The sequence below is a fragment of the Lissotriton vulgaris genome, chromosome 5 (assembly GCF_964263255.1).
Source record: "Lissotriton vulgaris chromosome 5, aLisVul1.2, whole genome shotgun sequence".
In the NCBI taxonomy this organism is placed as follows: domain Eukaryota; kingdom Metazoa; phylum Chordata; class Amphibia; order Caudata; family Salamandridae; genus Lissotriton; species Lissotriton vulgaris.
Genome location: NC_141693.1, coordinates 1,824,324,626 through 1,824,346,449, shown reverse-complemented (window position 1 = coordinate 1,824,346,449; position 21,824 = coordinate 1,824,324,626).

Sequence of the window (21,824 nt, the reverse complement as noted above, 5' to 3'; positions counted from 1 at the left end):
CGTAGGGCAACTATTAAAGCAATCTCATCTCCACCAAGCCCAGGAAATCCAGCAACCTCCGAAACTTAAGTGTGAGAGCGCAGTGTGTCCAACACCATACAACCCCCACACCACAGGAGAACTCTTCTGTACGATCAAAGCTTCTTGATACCTGTAATGAATGTGCACAGCTGTCCTATCACAATACTTTTTTTCCTCCCACTGGACCCAGGTACAAATCAATCAGATGCCCGACAGCAGAGAGCAGAAGCTGGGAAGAGGGGCAGCTGGTGGGGGATAATGAAGAAAGGTCGAGGGGGGCATGAGAGGATGGATTGAGTACCGCAGAACCATCCTCTAGAAAGGAGTGGGCAGCAGAGCCAATGGCAGGAGGAGGAGGTTGGAGGAGGGGGAGCCGGCGAGGGCTAATGAACAAAGGTTGAGTGGTAGGTAGAAGAGGATGATTCAGTACCATGGTATCGTCCTGTTGTAAAGGGTGGGCAGCATGGCTGAGAGAAGCTCTGTTGTCATGCCTGTCACTCCTGCTGCCCTACCTACTTGGAGAACGTCACTCAGAGAGTCCATAGGAGCTGGCCCAGAAGCCCTGCTTATCCCTCATCAGGGACAAAAAGAGTTCACAAGCGCTGGTGAGGCACCCCCAGGGACCAGTGACTCTGAACGTGGAGCACACTGCCCTGCACTATTGTGGTATTTAGTAACTGTGGGCATCTCAGTCCTACCCCCCACTCTCCCCACCCCTTGCCCAAGTAGACAGTGGGTAGCCTGACCACAGACCTTTCAGTAGCCTTTATCATGTTTTTTAGGAGTAAAGTGTCTCTAAGATTCACCTGAGGAGTCGTGCGTTACTGTACCATGCTGTTCAGTGCTGTGCAGAGATCCAGTCTCAAAATCCACCTACCCTGGCCCATCTCTAATGTCATTTGTCCAATCAGTGACCTGATTTCAGTCTGTGTCCATCCTAACACCTACAAGCAGCTAGAGTAACTCTCATGGTGGCTGGAACAGAACCATTGGCATTAATGGTGCCAAAGGCACCACGTTTCAACGCCTAAGGATGACTTTAACTCTAAACCAAAAGGCCGTCCAGGTCAACCTGTGTGCCCAAATGTCATTGGAGTTGTCCTCCAGATATGGGGAACCACTAAAAGCTTGGCGGGACAGGAGAACCACTGTAAATCAGCAGAGGTACCACCCACGGAGCTTCAGCTTTCCCCATCTCATTTAGAGGTTGGCGAACTTCTGATTGACTGCTGATGGCAGTCAAGGGTAGTGACCTGCCTACCACAGTGTTGATGCCTTTCTTGCTTAGGTAGGGTACCTTGGGTAGTTTCGATACACGGGTCAACTATGGGAGAAATGGAGACCCCAGACGTAAAAGTAAACAATACTCCCAGATTGAAGAGAGAAAGCTACTTGTGCTTCAGGGCAGGCCAGTGCTTTTTTGTTTTTCACAAACAAACTCCCACTTTGAGAGTTTGTATATGGGAATAAAATTAAAAAATGCCTACCCGCCCAAAAATCATGGCGCGCGCTTGGGATTCTTCTCTCACGAAACTGCACTTATCATGTCAGTGGGACAGTTTACGTCAGAAATGCCCCTGCTGCTGTAGTCTACAAAAAATAGGTTGGGCGTTCTACAATGTGGTGGATGAATGTGAGGGCATTGCCACTCCAATGGCCTACAAAGACAACCCGCTGAATTATAAATGATCCCAACAGTATTTTAAAAATCAGGGGGCTACTAAACTCGGGTATTAGGCTAGTACGATACCTTTGTGGGGCACTGCCGTTAGAAATTTGAGCGAGCTCATTACAAATGAGTACCAGTACCAAGAGCACCATAAAATGTTAACCTCAACCCTTGACATTTTTCCATATCTAGACTTTGTAAATATTTGAGTACCTTTGAACTCAACTTTGACTCTAATGTGTTGACCAGTGTTATAAAATAGCCCCATGCGTGGTCATACGCTTGTAAGAAGATTAGTGGTTGCTTCCAAAGGCTACAGCTGTGTTTTCTCTTACGTGTACCTCAGGTGTACCTTTTTAAGCTCAGTGCCCCAGAAGTACACGTTTATTTATTTCGGCCTTTAGGGACAGCTCTGGAGCTTGCCATTGTGCTGAAGCTCCACATGATAACATAGGTCTGTTGCTTGCAATGAGACGTTACTGGACAGGAATGAAATGGAACAAACCACAAACCATAAACCATAAATTAGGATCTGAGTAAATTTTTTGACAATTTTATTATTAAACTGCATGATTACTTAAAATCTTTACAGTATAAGATAAAAAAAGGAAAATTGAAACTTGATGAACGTCCCGACTCCCCCCCTCACATGTCCCATCCACTCATGAAAGTGAATTTCACTTTAAGTTAAAATACTAGTTAAAATACTAACATGTTGGTCCTGTTTAGCTCTTCATAACAGAGTTCTTTTAAAAGGAGTGATGTATAGGTTGCACCAGTGTTTCCCAACTGATAAGGGGAGGCACATGAAAGTTCGGTAGAGTCAATTCATGCGCCAAGGGCAGTTGAGGATAGATGGATTCCTCGTGGATCTTTAAACCAGCCCAGGTTGGATAACTGGGGCCGAAGGCTTCCAGTTATTTTGCAGACAATGCCGTTAAGTGGGAGTCGAGTGCCATTTTTACCTGGTGTATACATTTCCCAACTCTGGCTATCAAACAGGTCGTGGAGACTGAGAGGCACCAGTCCGAAGCCTCTCTGCAAGTTCTATAGACCGCGTTCTGTAAAATCGAAGCAGCAAGCGATGGCGGTCATTGGCCAGCTTTGTACAGCAGCACAACAAGTGTAGCCAGGATTCTCTACGGTAGTTGCATAGACGACAGGCTAAGGTGCCCTCCGTACGGGCCCATTTGGGGTTGAAGTCCATGATCCTGAGGGCCAAAAGACGAAAGTACAAAATTTTCTTTCTCGCGTAAGTAGATACTGGGTCTTGCAGGTAAGGTTGGGGATTACCTGGAATATATGATTTGTCCAGGGCCTGATTTAGTGGATTTTGCCGAAGAGATGCAAGGTCAAGTCCAAGGGAAATGATCCGGACTTGGCGCTTAACAGCTTGGGCCCAGGCTGAGAATGGAATTTCGTGCAGGGGTAAACTCCTTCTTTCGATTTTCAATGCTGCAATAGCTTGTCCTACCTTTGAGTGCCAGAGAGAGCCCACCTCATCAAAGATTGATTTTAGGGAGTGCTTTAGCGAATGTTCTGGCGCTTTCAATACTCTAATATAGAGTTTTAAAAGGTCCCCCAGTAGTGCCAGCTCAGGTCGCTTGAGGCCTATTTCTAGCCTTAATCTATTGTTCCTTGAGTATCTAGGGCCTGTAGCACCATCTTATAGGCTTTCGCCTGGGCCGCGTTGACCACTTTGTCAAATGCACCTGGGTAGGCTATGTGCCCATATGCAATGGCAGGGATCAGTTTTGCCCTGAGCACTGTCAACATTGGTTCTGCTGAGGGACTGTCCAAGCGATGGCTTAGGCGTCTTAGCGACAGAATGGTTTTGTCAATTTTTGGTTTAAGCTCCTTCAGATGTTTAACTGCAGAGGCACTCTCAGAGACCCAGGTGCCCAGATAGTTGTAGGATGGGGCAGTGACGATATGGTGCTCCCCCAGAGACCATGAAGTTTCTTTTTTGGGGGGGTATTTGCCAAAAATGATGATTTTGGTCTTGCCCACGTTGACCCGTAAGTCATTTGACTTATTGTATAAGGCCAAACTGCTTAAGGTTCTTTGGAGCCCCACCCTAGTGTGGTCCATGATCACCGTGTCGTCTGCATACTGGAGTGTTCCCAAGACGAGCTTCCCCAGTTTTGGAGGTGCTAAGTTGGCATCTTTCAGAGCTGTCCCCATGTCCGCAGTATACAAGTTGAAAAGCATGGGGGCCAAGACGCACCCCTGCTTGAGGCCCGAGTTGGTGTCAATTCTTGCAGTTGTTATTGTAGGGCTTAGCTTCACCTTGACCCAGGTGCCCTCATAGAGTGCTTTTATAGCTTTTAGCAGAGCCTGTGGTAGCCCCCAGGAATCATGTTTTGCCCAGAGCCGGCCCCTGTTAACTCGGTCAAAGGCTGTGGAGTAGTCTGTGAAACAGCAGAACAGGGGCGGCTTGTTCCTCGTATTGGCCTTCTTCGCAAGGTAGGAAAGGGCTAAGATGTTGTCGAGAGTGGAGCTATGAACCCTAAAGTCGGTCTGTGTGGGCGGGAGAATGTCGTTCTTGTCCACCCAGTCCTCCAAATCCCTGAGAAGAAGGTCGGCATATAACTTTGCTTCTATGTCGAGGAGGGCTATGAGCCTGTAATTGGCCGGGTTCGTGTGGTCCCCCTTTTTATGGATAGGGAATAGAATAGAACCTTTCCAGGAGGATGGCAAAATTGCAGTGGCAAAAGAATGGTTAAATAAAGGGGTGAGTCTGGATGCAAAAAAGGCTGAGGCAGTTTTCAGAACCTGGGCCGGAATCCCATTTGGGCCTGGAGCGCCATCAGTTCTAATGGCCTTGATGCACTTTAGTACCTCCATCTCTGTGAACGATCCGGTGCAGGTCGAGTTTACGCCTTCTGACGTGGCACTTTCGGGTTCGATAATTTCCGCCGCCACCTTGGAGCACGCAAGGCTTCCTGCAGTGGGCTGATTTGACTCGCAGGTGTACAGCTCCTTGGCATACTGTTCTCACACTTTCCCTGCGACACTGTTTTCCTTTTGCGCTCCTCTGGGGGTCAGACTGTTAATGAAACGCCAAAGCTTGCTGTTGTCATTTCCTTTAATTAAGGAGAACACGGTCAACCAATTCTGTTCAGTCTGCAGTTTTTTGTGGGCCCAGACTTTCGTTTTATAGTCAGTTCTCAGAGCAGCAATAGAGTATTTCCCTGACAAATGAGTGCCTTTCTTTTGTGCCCTGATTGCCTTGTTTAGAGCACGCTTACACTGTGACAGGCATCACGATTTTGCACGACGAGGCTCAGAGTGAAATTGGCGACTTCTTGAATGGTGGTTATTACCTAGACATTCCAATAAGTCGGAGGTCAGAGTTTCCCAGAGGTAGATGATGTTCTTAGTTTGAACTGGGCTAGGTTCTTCCTTCCTTCTAGCTACATAATCTAGCAGGCTATGACTGAGATTGGTTGACCATTTTATTCTTTTAAGCACTTTGTGATGTTCCTCCCCCGTGGTGGTTCCAATAGCTACTTGTAATTCTGCTTGTACCCGCGCCAGATTGAATGTGGCGCGGAGGGGCCTATGATCGCTTTCCTCTCTGTCGTCCACTGTAAAGTTGCAAAGATTGTGGGCAAGCCCTTCGTTGATAAAGATGTAGTCTATAGTAGAGACATTTCTAAAGGTCGGGTTGGTGGTCCATTCAGGTTGGGTCTTTTTTTGTATTCTGTGGGTGGAGTGCAGCTTAAAATTTGCGAGAAATTCAGTCAGTAGGGCTGACTTCTTGCTTGATGGCGCCTCCAAGATTAAACCCAAGCCTCTGTGATTGAAGTTGCCCGCGATTATTACGTCTTGGTCCTTCCAATTTATTAAAAGATCTTCCAAAATTGAAATAAGGGATTCTGTGGCCTGGGAGGATTGATACTTGATTGGGTTGAAATAACAATTAATTAGTAGAAGGGCGCGAAATTTTTGACCCGATGACAACCCACTGATTAGGATGGCTTGAAGATCAGGAGACCCCAAATTTAGTTTAGTTGTGTTAATTTTGCACGCATGACTTACGTAGATGAAGAGACCCCCTGACTGGCGTCCAAAGATTGTCCTTTTGGTCGCTGGTTTAAAATGTTCGTAAAAGCCACCATTGGCGGTCGTTGCCCTTGCCCAGGTTTCCTGAATACACAATATGTCCCCCTGTGCGAGGTATTCAGGTGTAGTTATGTCCCTAAAGATGTTGCTCAACCCAGCAATATTCCATGAGATAATGGATAACTCGCGGACTAGGCCCCTGAGTGGATTTGAACGGGCGTTATTTACATGGCTGTTTATTAGGTTAGGGACACTGCCTCCATGTGGCCTCCAGGTGATCTGAAGTCTGGTAATGCCGCTGCACGCTCCGTTGCCCCTCGTTTTGCTGGATTTTGATTTTTAGCGGGGTTTTTGCCCGCCCTGATTTCGCCCCTATAACTGGGCGGGTGTGCCTTATGCCTTTAATAACGGATGACGGTTCGTGTGTGTCCTGTTGCGGCAACAGGACGTGTGGATATTTCAGTGTCCTTGGCGCAACGACTTCAATGCCCCATTCAGCAAACAGTGTTGCTTCCTTAAGGACAGCCTGTTGGACTTGCTGGCTCGCAAGTCCGATTATGGTGGAATCGTCGTGGGTGTCTGTCTCCAGTCTCTTGAATATCACCCACTCAATATTTTCTGAGGTGATTTGGGCCAGCGAGGCAATATGGCCAAAGAGGCGGACAATATTAGACCTGTTTAAGATGTCAAATGAGCCTTTTGCTGTATACCTTGGGGTTAACTGCAGCTCATAGGTGGATTGTTTTTTTTGTGTGTGATTGAGCACAAACGCACCCCTTCTCCCTGGAGCTTTAGCCTCTGGTTACTGAAATTAAAAGGGTTTTTGTGAGTGGATTCTGGCTGCTGCCCATTGGGCCCCATGCTTGATTGGCCTTCCACACTCGGAAATCCTTGCCACTCCCCCTGGCCTAATGTCAAATTTAGGTAATTTTTGAGTGTGACTCCTGGTTGCTGATTCCCTTGCCCCTCAGATGGTTGACCTACCACTCTAGACTGTACTGGCTGTGCGCCCTGTTGTAGTTTGGGATTTGTTGCAGACTCATGTTGCAAAACCCAACCGGAAGGGCTGGGGGCACTTAATGGTGAGGCGACGGCAACCTGTGAAGGCCTTTGTTGGAGAGCCTCATTGCTTTGACCCTCCATGAGAGGGATTTGTTGACTTTGGGCCTCACCGCGAACAAGAGGTGCGTCACATGACTTGCCCATTTTAGACATCAGCTTGGGTATGAAAATGGGGAAGAGTGGTTTGGGGATACGTTTAGTTTCAGTGTCGCCCAGGGTTGATACCACCGAGGGTGTGTTTCTGCTTCTGGCTTTGAACTTCTTAAGTTGTTTTTTAAGTCTCTTTTTGGCTCTCCTTGATAACAGAGCTTTGGCACTTGCTAACGCTCCTTCGACCCTCTCCACCTGAGAGGTAGTAACAGACAGTTTTTTTTTACAAAATGGGATACTAACAATTTCAGGGCGCTCCTAAAAAATATATATCAGGGATAAGTAACTAAAGAGGTATTTTGTGGTGCATCTAGAGGAGGGGCAAGTATCCTAAACCCCTAGTTTTCTGTACCCACAGAAATGAACAGTCTGGTAGGCCTCTGAGCACTCAAATAAAGTAATTTTTCAAATTGAACAGATCAGTCCATAAACATACAAATATTCCAACAGACCACAACTATCAGCAATTCCAATTATAGTCCAATGAATTAGTGTCTTTCAATCCTCTCAGGGTTTATTGTCAAAGTTCCATGTAATATCCAAAATTCCACAGTTCCTTCAATACATCAATTCTGCGAGGTCGTTACTGTTGTCAATAATGGTGCCAACACGTGTTTCGTCGTGCGCAAATTCCACACATTGACTTCATCAGGGCTAAAACAAGGAAATACAAAGCCCCATATTATAATGTAACCAAACAGATCGAACGGTTGTTAGGAGAAGTAGACATAGTCCCCTCCACCACATATATACATCCGTTATGTGCAACATAAATGTAGGCATAAAGCCGGAGAAGCATAAGAGTGAAAATATCACCAACAAAAGACCAAAAGGTGATACACCGATACTCAAAGTCCAGAACACCTTATAACCCAAAGAAGCCTGAAAAGGAGTGGGTATCAAAATTCACCTGCAAAATTATTTAATCCTCTCCAATAGTAGTCTCCTTTCCAGAGCAAATATAGCAATTGTCTGTGTAGTAAAAACCAGACATTAGAATACACATACCAATTTTATATATTCAGCAGAACCCTATTGCTCACATAAGAGGTGAGCAGTATAATCTATACCAAATTAAATGCATTATTGTCACTCCACCCAAATGAAGTAAATTATTTCGAATCTGTAGAGCTCAACATGGTACTTCCCATGTATTATGTGTGCTCAATACAATGCACTAGCCGTATTCAATAAAGTACACTCACCCAATACTAACGTTCTATATCACTGTCATGTAGTAGGATGTGCTCTTCACCAATTTAACTGAGCATCCTAGAATAAACCAAACTCAATCAATTCCCCATTATTAACATAGCATGTACTGACGATACCAATACATAATAAGCCTCTCCACTCACCAATTCCACAGTAAATAATCCTCTACTGGGGACACTGTAACATAAAAAATCATATTCACTAATCCATTCGGTGGTCACTGACAGTAACCAAGTAAATACTCTTACTTGTCTTACCCTGAAATTCTTTCAATCAATCCTATTCCCCAGTTCCGTGTAGTCCAGATATCATAGCATCCATGTGTAAATGAGGCCCCGGACCTGTATTGCAATAAGGCAAATAAAGCCAAATCGTGAGCGACAGTTAATCTGGGATCTAAGTAATTGCGATTTAACCCTTGTAAAGTCGGCCTTACCGTCCGTTATTCTTATCAGGCTAGGTCCAGGGTTAATCTTCCATACCTAAAACACGAGGAAACGCTGTTGTCAGTATACCCAGCAATTATCATGTAATCAGCTCTACTCTAGATTAAAACGCGTCGGAGCTCACCCTTCGCACAGCGGCAAGTGTCCTCGCTGTATCCCGGCGTCCTACGTGGGCGCCATCTTAGAGTGTCTTTTTATGTTCAAAATATCGAGCGCCATATTGCAGTGGTTGGTCAAGCTTTCCCGCTATCGGCTATCACGCTGTATCCTGGTGTCCTGCGTGGGCGCCATCTTAGAGTGAATTTTTATGTTAAACGTATAGGCGCCATATTACAGTGGGTGATCTCGCTTTCTGCTAACATCATTGAATAATACATATTGAACCGCCTCTATACTATTACACCGACCGTGATGTGTATATATTTAAATCCCTCGTGTCTATTATTTGTTATATCGAAAGTACACATCGCAAAACCATATTGACAACAGCGTTTCCTCGTGTTTTAGGTATGGAAGATTAACCCTGGACCTAGCCTGATAAGAATAACGGACGGTAAGGCCGACTTTACAAGGGTTAAATCGCAATTACTTAGATCCCAGATTAACTGTCGCTCACGATTTGGCTTTATTTGCCTTATTGCAATACAGGTCCGGGGCCTCATTTACACATGGATGCTATGATATCTGGACTACACGGAACTGGGGAATAGGATTGATTGAAAGAATTTCAGGGTAAGACAAGTAAGAGTATTTACTTGGTTACTGTCAGTGACCACCGAATGGATTAGTGAATATGATTTTTTATGTTACAGTGTCCCCAGTAGAGGATTATTTACTGTGGAATTGGTGAGTGGAGAGGCTTATTATGTATTGGTATCGTCAGTACATGCTATGTTAATAATGGGGAATTGATTGAGTTTGGTTTATTCTAGGATGCTCAGTTAAATTGGTGAAGAGCACATCCTACTACATGACAGTGATATAGAACGTTAGTATTGGGTGAGTGTACTTTATTGAATACGGCTAGTGCATTGTATTGAGCACACATAATACATGGGAAGTACCATGTTGAGCTCTACAGATTCGAAATAATTTACTTCATTTGGGTGGAGTGACAATAATGCATTTAATTTGGTATAGATTATACTGCTCACCTCTTATGTGAGCAATAGGGTTCTGCTGAATATATAAAATTGGTATGTGTATTCTAATGTCTGGTTTTTACTACACAGACAATTGCTATATTTGCTCTGGAAAGGAGACTACTATTGGAGAGGATTAAATAATTTTGCAGGTGAATTTTGATACCCACTCCTTTTCAGGCTTCTTTGGGTTATAAGGTGTTCTGGACTTTGAGTATCGGTGTATCACCTTTTGGTCTTTTGTTGGTGATATTTTCACTCTTATGCTTCTCCGGCTTTATGCCTACATTTATGTTGCACATAACGGATGTATATATGTGGTGGAGGGGACTATGTCTACTTCTCCTAACAACCGTTCGATCTGTTTGGTTACATTATAATATGGGGCTTTGTATTTCCTTGTTTTAGCCCTGATGAAGTCAATGTGTGGAATTTGCGCACGACGAAACACGTGTTGGCACCATTATTGACAACAGTAACGACCTCGCAGAATTGATGTATTGAAGGAACTGTGGAATTTTGGATATTACATGGAACTTTGACAATAAACCCTGAGAGGATTGAAAGACACTAATTCATTGGACTATAATTGGAATTGCTGATAGTTGTGGTCTGTTGGAATATTTGTATGTTTATGGACTGATCTGTTCAATTTGAAAAATTACTTTATTTGAGTGCTCAGAGGCCTACCAGGTAGTAACAGACAGGTCGTCTCTTACGGTCTCGAGATCCGAGACCTCGGGGTCACCATTCCCATTATTAGCCAAAGTAAAGTTAATGCAGGGCCCTACTAGGGGAACCTTTGTGGCACTATTGCCCGTTGTGCTAAGGGTTGCTGTTTCGGCATGCTCTGTCTGTGGTGGTAGCTTTTGTGCGGCTTGTTCTTGCGTGGTTATCTCGCCCTGACCCTTGGCTAATGCAAGCATCTCTTTTAAGACTTCAGGTAGACTTGCCCATTTATCAATTAAGGCGTCACAGGAATTGGTGCTGGCGGCATAAGCTTGTTGGACGTTAAGTTGGACTTCCAGCTTTGCCAGCTTATCATCTTGGCACACCAAATGCTGGGCTATCGACTGCAAAAGATTGATTTGGAGTTCCATCTTTGCGGACTGCCATAGCAGTGCCCTAGCCATTGTGTCCTGGACTTCTCTTATTGCTGACAAGTTAAGGTCTTTAAAAGTGGGTTCATCAATTGGGTCAGTTAAGTCTTGGTGATGAGTTAAGCTCAGCGGACTCCAACCCTCCGTTTGTACAGTTCTCGGGGCCTTAGCTCTTCCTAAATTAATAGGGGTAGTTTCAAGTGTACGTTCAATAGTCTGTTCCAATTTTAATAAGAACAAAGTTGTTGGAACCTCCGTACCTTGGGGGATTGGCCTCTGTGTTTCCCTAGGTGTCACAGTTGCATTCAGGCCTGTGCTCTTTGGGAAGGAGGATGCAACAGCCTCGCTTGTCCTCCCAGTATCTAAGTCCACGTTCGCCCCCAGAGTTGGCCTATCATGAATGTCGGCAGTGATCCTAATCGGGCTCTTTGTCCTGGCCTCAGGCTGAAAGCAAGCTTCAAGGCTCCCAGGTGACTCGAAATTAGCAGACTCGCAGGAGTAAGAGTCCCCTCGGGCCAGGTGGATCTTTGGGATCCCCGGTATGGCACTGTTCACGGGATCTTGTGACGTTTCTTCCAAAGGTGAGGGGCAGTGTGAGGCCTGAAAAAATTGAGTGATAAGGCCTTGGGGGAGGGAATTGCCAGTGCCAGTGACCAGGTCCTGGGATTTTTGGGTACTTATGCTTCTGGTTACCCTTCTTTGTGCTAGACTCTCAGGGTTCACTTCCACCTCATCCTCCGTGCAGGATTTAGTCTTCCTCAGCGTCATCTCTTTTTGCGCCGTTTGCTGGGGCTAGGCTTGTTCGTGCCTCTTAGTACTGGGGGGGAGGGGATACCAGTACTAGTGCTGATGTGGGCCCCTGTGTTGAGCTGTGTTTTTTGTTTTGAGGGCACGGAGGAGTGGGGGGGAGGGAGGGGTTAGCAAGCTGTGCACACGAGGGGGGCTGCAAGCTGGAGACCTAGTCTACCAGCCCCTCAGACCGCAACCTCTGGCTCTTACTTAGCGGCGACCTCTAACGGCTGCCGCGCTTCCCTCCACCTCTTACCTCTTGTCTCCCACGTCGACAGATGCACTTGATACTTCACGCCAGGTGCTCAAGGTGCTCCGGATGCTATTCGATAGAGACGGGAGCGGAAGCGGGGGTGTCCGCGTCTTGCTGCAAAGGGTGGCGTTCAAGTGATTTTGGCTCTGCTCGATGCTCGATGCTCCCTCCAGAATTCAAGATTTTCAAGCTTTTAAGGGGCTCCCACACCGAGCTAAACGGTGAAACGTGAAATGTGAAACAAACCAAAAAAGGGCTGCACGTGCAATGTGGAAATCCTTGTGGTGCAACTGTCGCACACCGAGGGAAAGGCAGTAAATCGGGCTCAGCTGCTGCAGACTGTCTGTTGTGTTTTGAGGGAGTGCCCGCAGAGTTTGCTCCTGCAATGTCTACAGGGGTGGAGGGGAGGTGCTCCCGCCGCACACCGAGGGAGATGGATGCACCGGGGGATAGGAGCTCACCTCCGCTCACTGCTCCCGCCGCTGCTCTCCTCTGCTCGTCTCAGCTCGCTGCTCTCCGCGGCTGCGGCTACACTCCTCCGGTCGCGGGACCCACCGCCACTCTCCTCGGCACACAGCTCCTGCAGCTGCTCCTCCGGTCGCGGGACCTGCTGCTACTCTCCTCAGCTCGCAGCTCCCACGAGCTCCTCCGGCCGCGGGGCCCACCGCTCGTAGCTCCAGCGGCTGCTTTCCTCAGCTCCTCTACTCTGTTACTTCTACAGCCAGTGTCTCCGTCACTAATTGAAGTTAGCGCTATCAGTGTCAATATCAGTGTCAATAAGCGCTACTGATAAGCTTCTGTATTGAGCTTCTGTGCTTCTACATGAGTAAATTTGGTAATATAGGAGAAGCCAGAGATGGGGGGTGATGTGGCGAGATAAAGGAGGCAGTAGGGAAGCAGTGCGTCAGACTGACTCACCTTGCTTTGCTGCTCTCGCCCATAGAACCAGCAGATCTGAGTCAATCTGAACTGCAACTTGAACCATAACAAAGCTAATCAGGGTTTTGACTTCCTAGCATTTAAAACAAAAAACAAATCCAGACTATCATTGTTTCCTTCTACATTATAAGTATTTTTTTTAAAGAGCTCTAATAATGTTGCTCGAATATGATTTCACCTTAAAGAAATGAAAAGACAGGAGGCGTTTGGCAAAACAGGAATACGTTGGTTTAATTAAGTGCAGCAGCCGGAAGAGTATCAACAGTAGTTGAGTTCGACATACGATGGGAAAGTGGAGAGTAACAAAATAAATAAATAAAAGCACTTATCTTGCGTTCACAACATCGCCGGTCGGCTATATGGGGTACAGCAGACTGTGACCACGGTCACATGTTAGATTGGAGTAACCAGTAACACAACACCACTGAGGCAGTAGATCCTTTACAGTTGTGGATGGTGCTTGTAAGTATGATATAGAGCCGAACTGCAGCACAAATCCCTATTAAAGTGGTAATTAGCAGTAAATTATTCGTAAGATGATCAAACTCCATAAAGCAACAAAGCGTCACTGCTGGTAGGGTCCTACCAAAAACATAGCCCAATTTCAACTATGGTGCAAATTTTAATGCAAAGCCCTTGAGAAAATATTGAACATAGAAAAAGCAGTCCAGTGGTAGAACGAACCAAAATATGGCATGGTTAGTGATGAAAGTAAGTAGAAAAGTGTTGTAAACTGTACTTGGTGGTGGCAACAAAAAACTTGTATGATGAATAGAACAACCTCTTTAGGAAATCTACCAACGTAGCCCAACATAGTCACTAGTTCCGAAAATTAACAGTTAATGCCAGAATACGACATTGATCAGTTTATGTTGCATTGAGCAATGGAAATCTATTTTAGCACACGTATCTGGAGTAGAAGTCTCCTGTTAGTGAGTTGGCTTCTGCGGGGTGGGAGTCATCGCATCTGCAGGTTGTCACCATGGGAGCCACCATGTTAACAATCAGTGCATCCATCTAGGTAGTTCCCAGAAATTCAATGTAGAGAGCTGGTGTTAAGGACCACCCCCAACACGGTTTATATCTAGGTGCATTCCTCTGCACAAAGATTTCAGTGATGTGGGGAATCCACTGTCCTGCACGGTATGCGGCTTGATGGAAGATCATCACCAAGCGGAGCTCGCGGCTTAGGCAGCCATTTCCCCTGAGTCGTGGACTCGCCCTCACACTTGGGGACCATCTTAATAGCCCTTGTTTAAGCACAGCGTGGTTCTATGCCTTCTTTAGACCCCTTTGACAAGTCATCGGCTTCCCTCTTTGCATTCGACAGAGGCCACGCTCTCCCTAGCAGAACTTCTTAGGGCCTTGCTCACTCTATGAAACCAGCACTTATCTCCACTGTCTGCTGGAGCCCACATGGTCATCGCAATCTGATCAAAAGGTCTGATTATACTCCACAATCAGTTACAGTACAGAGGAGAGGAGATAGTCTGTGTTTGTTTACTGTATCTAAGAAAACCTCTAGCTGGATATTACTGTACCACCATGAGTTAGATATCACTTGTACCACATAATCCAAGCCACTGAGACAAGCCTTCACCAATTCACTCTTGAACGTGCACCCTATGACCAGTGGCGAGCTCTTTAACATCTTGGCTGCTAGAGCAATTCCCGCTGGGTGCTGAAATATTCAGATCCCCCTTCTTCATGACGAGCTCAGCTCGTCATCAGCACACGACCAGTGTACTGCATGACGAGCTGAGCTCGTCATGAGCATCGAAGGGGTTAATTACGATATGGACCATGGAGTAGGAATAAGAAAGAGGATGATTGAGCGGATACATCTACGGCAAGCATCTCAACCTGTCAAGCTTTGGTCTAGAAAAGCTGTCAACAAATAGGTACCATTTTAGTGTGTTATATGGTTCGAGACATCTGTTTCATCGCTCTTTTGGAGTCAGAATACCTTAAGAATCAGTGTGTAGAAGACTCAGACAGATATCTGAAGGTAGACCACCTGGTGAATCTGAGAATACCGCAGTGAACCTGTAGGGTGTGAACTATTTAGAATCATTCCTGGCCTTACAGCTGTGGTGTTCCACTTGTCGGCAGTAGAGAATGGATAGAATCCTTAGGACCTCCCCTTCTTTTTTTTTTGAACTGTTATACATGTTGACCTCATTAACAGTGATTCCTCTGTACACCGAACATAACCTTCCTGCACCTGATTAATCTGTTGATTCGCGTTCATCAATTTGGTGTCACTGGCTCATGATATCATCATCAATTATTCTGCATTGTTTTCCAGAGATACAAAGCTCTAAATGAATACCTGGGAATGTGTGACAGTCGTGTATGGTTAAAGCATTTTGGCAGATGTACTAGTCCCTGGCTTCTGTGGCACCTGGCATCGCCATCTTTAACCCACGTGCAACCGTGTGCGCTATTGTGGTACTCGTTTTCAGGTGTACAAGGTGTGTCGCTACGAGTTTGGCAGGGTAAATTTGTAAATGCTGAGGGTTCAGTAGGGTGATGTATGGTCTCCCCTCCTGACAGCCTTCTAAAATGTTCTCCTAATAGCTTCACCTACAATTGCAAAGCTACAAAGTGACTTTGCAGTGTATTCTCCATTGACTCATTTACACTACCATTGAAACATGCCATCACAGAGGGCTCTTGGGGTTCAATCTAAGAGAAGTAGATCCCTAGTTGCTTTAGTATTTGGGTCCTTCCCATGTATACCAGACAAGGTAGAACTTTGGTGAAGGCTTAGCGCTAGATGTAGGTAAAGTACATTTACCGATTCTAAAACACCAAATTTTACCAATTCGGTATTTTAGAATCGGTAAATGCAATGTAGGGAAAAATTCGGTAAAAATTACTGAATCAATACGATTCGGTATTTACCGAATCGGTAATTCCCATTCATTCCTATGGGCCTCCAAAATAGGTAAACATTCAAGGGTGGCAGGGTGTCACATTACCACCCTGTTGCACCCCTGAATAGTGCTTGTGTGCACATGTGGCACACATACATGCCCTAAGGGCATGTATGTCTTCCACATGGCACTGTTGAAAATGCACAGATTTGCATTTTCAAAGGTATTCATTATTTACCACCAACTAATAGTTGGTGGTAAATAACGAATCCTTAAAGCACATGAGCATTCTTAAAAGTGCTTCCTACATGCCTTTACCGATTCGGTAAATACCGAATCTGTAAATTATGATTCGGTATTTACCAAATCATCTCCTACATAGGAAAAGGCCCAATACCGGTTGGTAAGCCTGAAATTTACCGAATTTCGGGTTTACCGACCGGCAATGGGCCACCTACATCTGGCCCAATGTCTTTGTTCCCCTGGGTCCAGCCAGTTACTGCACTTTTTTAAACAAAGAATATCAAAAAGTTATTTCTAGGAGCCTTTTTCTTGAAATTGAAGGGTTGTCTTTAGATATATTTATTCAATATAAGTTTATCTATGGTTTGAATCCAGGGCAGGGAAAGTGAATGGTATGCCAAGTGCTCGCCTGGAGGAACACATTTTGGCAGGTGCTGGATTATAGTTTAGTGTAGTAAAATAAGGTGAGCTGCTAACCATTAATCTCGCCACTCTCCTCTTCTGACTACCTTCCTCACCTAACAGTGCTTCGCAATAACACAGACTGGGAGGGTGCTGCCATGGTTCAAGGCCAGGAATAAACCTTATGTGCACTGTAAACGTGATTTTTTTTTTAGGTGTGGCCTAGCGACAGCTTCACGTCTCCAAGCAATAAAATCATGATAAAAATACATGCATATTTATTAGAGGTGGGCAGTCCACTGAGTTGTTCGACCCACACTCAAGCCTGAAGACTGTCTCCGGCTCAGCGCGAGGGCCTGTTGGGACCTCAATGCCATAACGAGCCAAGCTTTCATGTGGTTTCTGCATGCCTCCCTCCGTCTACCTTGGACGCCTTACTGACAGAGCTACCGACTATTGAACTGGGGAACACGGCTCGAGTCTCGGTGTCAACTCAACATCATGTGATTCTGGTCAAATCACTTAATCTCCCCGTGCCTATAAATAAGGCATGTGACTTTGTGTAATGTAACTGGTGCTCATGTAAAGCGCTCTAGTTTCTTCTGGTTGAGTTCAAGCTATATTTAAAATGTGCCTAAGGGGTAAAATCAAAACCTTAATATAACAGATGACAAATAACAAATAAATACCCATTTACTGTCTGATTTGTAGAAAATGAAAACAGAAAACCTGGATATCATGCCTTTCCCACTTACATTCTGCGCTCAGAGGCAAATATTTTATTTCACAAAACCTCCTTTTTCTTTATTATTGGGTATGAAAGCCCTTCAAGAGATGTGAGATCAGACTACCAGTTGTACAAAACTATCACTTTTAATAAGTACTGCTCAGTGCAATGCTATAATGATGTCAAAGCCTCCACATGTTAAAAGAATACATTTTTCGAATTTTGAAAAGACTTGATCATATTTTACTTGATGTTTTTTATATGTTTTACATAGCAAATATTTTCAGGGCTAAGCTTGTGCATTGGTTCTATGATTCAAGCCAGACTCTCGGCTCAGTCCTGACTCGACTCTCCCTGTTTATTTGTTGGCTCTCCCTCCTCTAATATTTATATATCGAGTGGTTTTCAGGCAGCCCTCTGCATCCCTTAGTCTGTTCAAGTGCCATTCACATTTTGTTTTCTGCCCGCTACAGCCTACATACATCGAGCACAGAGCAATGGATCACCCCACTGTAGCCATTGGCTCTGTCGTCTTCTCCACGTGATGACATTTTTTCTCTTGCACATGTGCACACACTTCTGAAACGTAGTCCAATTCAGTGGTAGGGTGGTAGGCCAATAGCTGCTTTCATTTCATTTTTTTATTTAGTCTTACAATGGTTCATTTTTAATTACTTTTTCTGCAGACATGCATTGCACCGTTAGAGGACAGTATTTTTACTTTTATTACTTGTACCCTTTTAAGATGTACAACATATGTGCACAAAACAACAGCATAGATTAAAAAATTGCAGACTTGCCAAGGCCAGATGTATTTGCTTTGCCAAATCTTGTTTAAACTGCCTTGTGCATGAGCTAAAACTTGAACTAGATGACGAGCCAACAGCAAACATGAGCTCGATCCGGGCCAACCATCACATGCCGACCTGTTGAAAAGGACTCACTTCCCTCAGAAGTGAGGAAAATTGTCCAGTGTGTTTAGATCGGTTATATCAAAAGGCCTTAAACCCTAACCCCCATTAATCCCTTTCGATCTAGCATCCTACTTTGGAAGCGCTATATGGACAATATTTTTGTCATATGGCGAGGCACTACAGAAGCCACAGTCTCATTTAATCGCTGGTTTAACATCTGTAATACTTTCCTGAAATTTACCTGTGAATACAGCCAGTAGGGGAAACCTATGGCCAGGAATGCCTTACTTCCCTATTCAAGTTATCATACCAAGGGGTCTATTAGGATGGCGGTGGGAAAATCACTCCGACTGCCATAGTAGCGGGAAAACACCGCCCCCTAGGACAGCAGGAAAACCGCCGATCCAATTAGTATGCTCCGCAGTCAAAATCCGACCGCCGCGGTCGGATCACGGCAGTTAACATTACTGCGATGTCCAAAAATAACATGTCATGCATGTGCCTGCACTGCGTGGCAGGCACTGCACAGTGCCTGCCACCTAGAACAGGGACATGTAGGGGGGTTACCATGGGTACCCCTCCACACACCCCCACAACACATTGAGGGCCCGCAATGGACCCCCGGAGACATTCTCCGCATGCCTTTCCATGGCGGTCCCACTGCTGCGGAAAGGTTGGCTACCACCAGCATCATAATCGTGCCGGGGCTGCTTGGCCCTGATCCGCCACAATTGTAGCAGTCCAGCTCTGCCCGCCCGCCAGGCAAGCAGGCGGACTGCAACCGGCCGAAAAGTGGCAGGCGGAAAATCACACCGCTGTGGTCACGACCGTTATGCTAATCAGACCGGCTGTTTTCAGGGTTTCGATCGCCGGGGGATGTCTGCTGCCGGTCCCGCGGTTGCTACCGCCGGCCCGGCGGCGGACATCTGCCCGCTATCCTAATAGACCCCTAAGTCTCTCTGGGATAACTTGCAATTTGATCATTATAGGTTACAACGCTACTGTTCTGACATCAGAAAGTACAAAATTCATGCAGCAAATCTATTCTCATAACTTGCGGATCACCAGTTGACGCATTCTTTGAAACATAGATCTGCAAAAAGAGCAAGAAATAACAACTGTGATGCTCTTTTAGAGGCACGACCCCCAAAAGAACCCTGTGACACCAATTGTAACTCTGAACGATTGGTGTATTTGAGCACATGCCCGTGTGGATAAAAATACGTCGGAATGACGATGCAGAAGATCAAGACCCGATAATGGAACATAAAAGTATCATTTGATGCAACAGGATACCAAACTGAGCATGTATTTTTTAGAGAAGGATCACAAAGCAGAAGAACTGACCTAGACAGTGTTGTATAAAGCGATCATCCCTCAGTGTATTGTGAATACCACCCAATACCTTCTCAAGAGAGAATAAAGATGGGTTTTTAGGCTGCACTGTCATAACCAAGGTCTCAATGAAGACATCTCCTGGTTTACTTTATTGAAGACCTGAAACTTGGCTCCACACTTTTAAAGACATTGTTCACACTGTCATGACACCATTGTGTTTAGTGAGGTATCCGCTCCACCGGGGGTCGTAGTCTGATTGTTTGACTTCTACTTGTATTGTGAACCACGAACCACACATCACATTAGACTATACATTGCATAAGTCTGGAGGTTCTGAAATAGACGGTCCACTCTTGAATGTGACCTGTCAACATTTAGGAAACCCCACATAACTTGAAATCTCCTTTGATGTTACCATATGTGTTTTTTATGTACATGAGCGAGAGGACATGAACCACGATTTCCAACTACCAATTGTAGAATTATTCTAAATGATTACACCTATAGACTAGCAGTCTCAAACACACAATATATGATGCCACTGCAAGAAGCAACCTGGACAGCATCTTACACATTACACTTTCCATCAACCTGCAGTCTTATCTTAGGCACCTTAGTCAGGCTTAGACAATGGGCATATCAGAATGCAGTTACCCTTAGAGCTCGCACAAACTTTGTATCCCATCATCCCTGTACTTCTGGTATAGACGCACCATTCAAGGGTCAGGTTTAGACAATGGCCGTGTCAGTAGCGTGACGTCTCTCCATTTTTTTCAACTACTTACCCCATCAGCCTTGTAGTTGTAGTAGAGGCATGGGTCAGTTTCAGGCAGTGGGTATGATAGCAGTGCAACAGTATTCCACATAAAATATACACCTGCATAGGAACCAGTGATCCTTCCTAGGCGCAATCCGCGCCGCTTGCATCTCTGCCTTAAAGTATGGGGGTTTTTTTTGCCCCGTGGTCGGCTTTTCCGCCCTGGGTTCATCTCGCACTCATGTTCAGTGTTTTCCCAGTTTACATGATGTAGAACGCTGTCTGGCCACCCCATGATTGGCCTTTCCACACCCTGATTTAGCCCATTATTAACCCCAGGCGGAGTTGGCGTAGCAAGGCTATGCGGAGGTCCACAGAGTTGGGAACAAACTTCGAGGAACTCCACTCTACCACCCGCCTCCACCCTTCCTATTAACAATTAATTCTACATTAATCAAAAGTAAAATAGATACACTTACCTGTACTGCGGCGTCCCCGGGCTGCCCTCCTCCTCTTCCTCTTCATCTGGGTAATCCTTGCGAGAAATGCGTATGTGCCGGCGCGTGCGCATTTTTCTCAAGGATCACCCACAGACAGCAAGGAAGAGGAGGAGGGCAGCCCGAGGACGCCGCAGTACAGGTAAGTGTTTTTTAATTTACTTTTAATTAATCTAGAAATAATTGTTAATATGGGGGTTGGAGGAGGGGGCTGGCCAACTCCGCTCCGCTGCGGAGTGTGTGGAGATTTGCCTATTACGCGCTCTCCACGGAACGCGGAGTAGGCAAGTCTCTTCACACTCCGCGGGCAGTCGGAGTTCTGCGCCCGCCCTTACCCATTATGTCTTCCTGGGCTAAGCATTTCTGGGTGACCCACCTTCCCAAAAGGTCACGACTCGGTCATTACCGAGGCCTACTGATATTACCAGTCTAAAACACCGGATTCATTTCTTTACTTAGGCCTGCTGATGTAACTGGCCTATACACACCAGACAATTTTCCCCACTTCTTTAGGGAGTTAGTCTTTTTCAACAGGCCGGCATGGGATTGTTGGCCCCGATCAAGCTGTCGTTTGCGGTCAGATCGTGATCTAGATGGCCACTTGTTACACACCTGTTATAGCTTCAAAAAGATCAAGTAGTATATTGAGGAGTATATCACTGCACTCCATACAGCTATCCACTGCCTGTGCGATACTACTCTTGTAGAGACACTGAAACATACATCCTGTCAGGGTCCCGACATTATCACAATCAGGAGGCTGTCCAATCCCAATTCATTGTGAGATTATATATATGAATGCACTATTGAGTCAACAGTTTTATTAATTTTATTTTGACGTTAAATCCTTCTGAGACCCTATTTGCCCTTCTAATTATAAGACTAATATGCCAACTCGAGTTTGCATCAAGTTAAAGCTGATGCTTATCACCTGACATTGTGGGTAAGCTAGAGCATATATACTCATTCTCTGGAATCACAGACTGAGTGGTATGATTGAGGAATGTTTTGAATTCTGTGAGTTAAAAATGGTTCCCTACATTTTATGGTGAACCTTTGCAGTGAGTGCACTGGTTTAACTATGTGTATGTTATTCTGAATCAACTTATCTCTCTCAGGTAAACATCTACCAGTGGATCTCTAACCGAGTGGTGTCCCACTCCTACAATGGTTTTGTATACCATCATGTTTACTTATGAAATAGCATGTTTTC